Source organism: Dicentrarchus labrax, unplaced genomic scaffold (genome assembly GCF_905237075.1).
Source record: "Dicentrarchus labrax unplaced genomic scaffold, dlabrax2021, whole genome shotgun sequence".
Lineage (NCBI taxonomy): Eukaryota > Metazoa > Chordata > Actinopteri > Moronidae > Dicentrarchus > Dicentrarchus labrax.
Window position 1 is genome coordinate 20,829,049 of NW_026136707.1, and position 3,330 is coordinate 20,832,378.

Below are 3,330 nucleotides of genomic sequence, written 5' to 3' on the forward strand. Positions count from 1 at the left end.
TGAGATGGTCAGCGTAAATACACAGAAATAGTCAGTATGCTTTTGGTAACTTTTATTATTATGTACACAAAGGTAGATGTTTTATTGCTCAAAATGACAATACCATCATGTATCTATCCATGCAGCATACAGTATATGTAAATACACAAGCATTTGACCAGTTCTCTGAAGGTTGGCCATATTTTGTGAAATATTAAATATGATTTTTTTTAACTTATTAGGTTATTATTAGGTTATTAACTATTGTATTGTAGTGTTGAAAGTGTAGGATATCCTACTGGATCTATACCTATATATGTACACACTCAGTTACCAGTTTATTAAATACACCTTGTTAAAACTAATCATCATAAAGGTTATCATGTTCAACTGTTTTAGGTGTTGGTACAACTGTATGATCAGGCTGCAGTTTGTGGAGCTGTTGAACTGTATGGCGTTATACTGACAGGTATTTCTATTGTTTTGTCCAACCTTTTTACATCAATGTTGCTAGCGGTAGATCATTCGATTTCAGATAATATTGTTGATATGTTGATATTTTTTGTCTGGTCTCGATATGAAGCCATTTTGTTATTTCACAGACACAAGTGATTACATCTCAGGGGCCAGCGCAACATACGTCATATTTCTTAGATTTAGATGAGAAGATCAATACCACTCTCATGTCTGTACGGTAAGCTGCCACCAGCAGCCAGTTAGCTTAGCTTAGCAGGAAGACTGGAAACAGGTGGAAGCAGTTGGCGTGGCTCTGTCTGTTAGTAACTAAATCCACCTACTAGTGCCTCTAAAGCTAACTAATGTAAAAAGACAAATTGTGCCTGCTGCCATGAGCTTATTTAGTGTACAAACATGACAGCGGTATCATATAACTCTTGGCAAGGCAGCAAACAAGCGTATTTCCCAAAATGTCTTACTATTACATTACTGTTTGATAAGGGACAAGGTTCAAGTTGTCAGAATTTGCTCACAGTTTGGTAATAAAAATACAAACTTTAAATAGCAAAAAAAAAAAAAAAACTGCAAACCTCTAAGAATTTAGTAAGATAGCCTATTAGTTTTTAAATTCAGACACATAATGAAGGCCAGATTGAAGCTGCTATTAGTGGTGAAGGGTTTAAAGGTGATTTATGGGAGGTAAAAGTAGAGTCAGGTCATGAGAAAGGTGAGACAGTTGGAAGATGAGAACAGAGTCAAATGCATCTTCTGTATGGTTTCCAAATTCTATTTGACCATGTGACATTTAGTTATGACGAGTGCGCGCAGTCCTATGATCATCTGTAATCTGTGTCTTTACCCCCCGACACACACACACACACACACACACACACACACAAGTAAAAGAAAGAGACAGGGAGCAGAAGGGGATGAAAAATAGGAGAGATGCTGACAGGGAGTGAAACACTTGAGCTGTAGAGAAGGCCAAGTGTACCGAACACAGCACAGCCCAGGAGTGATTGAATGATCCCATTCTGGGCTCTTTGTTAGACACTAGGCAGCGATGTATGAAGATTGATACACAAGTGCTCGACTCGGTTTGCTGGATCATCAAACGGATTGATATTATACTCCAGCCAAGGATGAAGACAAAGTAAGTGTTATCATACTCAATACTAGGGCTTGTCAGAGGCGGGAAATCATCCAGTGTCACTGGTTATGGGAGCATTTCGCAGACTGTCATGAGAATTTATCTGGGAGACGTGGCGCTCTATGGCAGTCTGCAGCTGACGGCGGAGGCCCCGGCTGTACCGTAAAGATCTTAGCTAAAGATTGAATTACAGCACCGTGCTCTGGACTACATTTATTTCACTACTATCATGTTTGTCCCCACAGACACTGTAAATCCCCTCTCTTCTTATCAAGTGGCCATTTATTGTCGTTCAAATAACATTATTCATGGTGATATCATTATTTAGATAACATACGCATTACAGCAAATGATTTGTTTATCTGTTGTACAACAAGGGCTTCCTACATTACCCCTGAGGTTTCCGCAGTCTCCTCATTACTCCTGAGTCCTGGGAGCAGTCAGTGCAAAGTGAAGGTAATAATAGATAGCTGTTCGGTGGTTCTACTGAGGGTGCTGCATGGAGCTTTTTAACAACATGAAATGATTACCGTGTTAAACATGCACCATAATGGCCACTGAACTGACTTTCATACATATAGATTTGGTTTGGAATTGGCTGAATTTCTGACTGACTTTCTGCTTTCTTTTCTGGGATTCTTGTAATTACAGGTTTTGGAATTAGTGACAGACATGTTGAAAGTGAGAAATAACTTCAAACATGTTCCTTTTTCCAATAAACCAAAGGAAAAAGCAGAAAAGCTTTGCGAAAGGGAAGCAAATTCGGTTTCAATTTGAGAAACAAGACAACAGGTATGACATGGAGGTCTCATTGCTTTCATTTCACAGGTTTTGTTCATGTACCTAGCATCTTTTAAACTACTGTAACTATTCTGATTCTGACTGTCCCTTCACTTCCACGTCGTTTCCCCTACTGTCTATAGATTGCTACAATGGGAGAATTAGAGAAAGTTCTGTTTATAACCATGAAAAGCAAGCAGGTGAAGAAACCAGTGATGTGTTCTCTCTGTCTATTGATCTCCTCCGCTCCGCTTCAGTACTATGGACAGCGCGGCCGATAGTAACATGTACATCGGCCAGTCATTTTGTTGTTTTATTTTTCTTTAGAGACATAAAGCTTTAAACAAACAGAGGGGGCAAAAAATACAACTGCGGGGGCTCAGCCTCCTTTAGCCCCCTTGTGGCGCCGGGGCCCCCTTTTGTTTAAATGTAATGTTCTAGCATAGTAGTTGTACTATCAAGTGTACTTATTTGTTTTTTGAGTGTTGTGTATTCAAAAGGCCCATAAAAACATGTTGTGGTATGTGGCATTGGTCCATGCTTGCACCTGCTGAGATACCTGCCTGGTAAATATAATGTGGTGTGGCAATGAATGGGAATACTATCAAAAGCACAGCATGGGACAGTTATAAAAGTGTAGTATTTGAGTAAATGTTTTATTTTGTCAGTTATTTTATTTGCAACATTTCAAACTATCTTATGTCTTGTTGATATATAAAGTCACAAGTTGCATTAATTGACTTCCACTAAAATCAAAAACAAATATATTTTTTGTCTCTAACATTCTCACTAAAAGCACTGTAATTTGTAATGTGGTTCTCTCAGGTACTCTGCTATGTGCTGTTCACTATTTGAGCTAATAATTCTAGTCTACCCATGCTGCTGCCAGCTTCCTGATGCTGTTTTCTTAAGAATTAGAGACACAGGGCAATATAAGTATGTGCTCCTCTCCGTGGAGTGGTTTT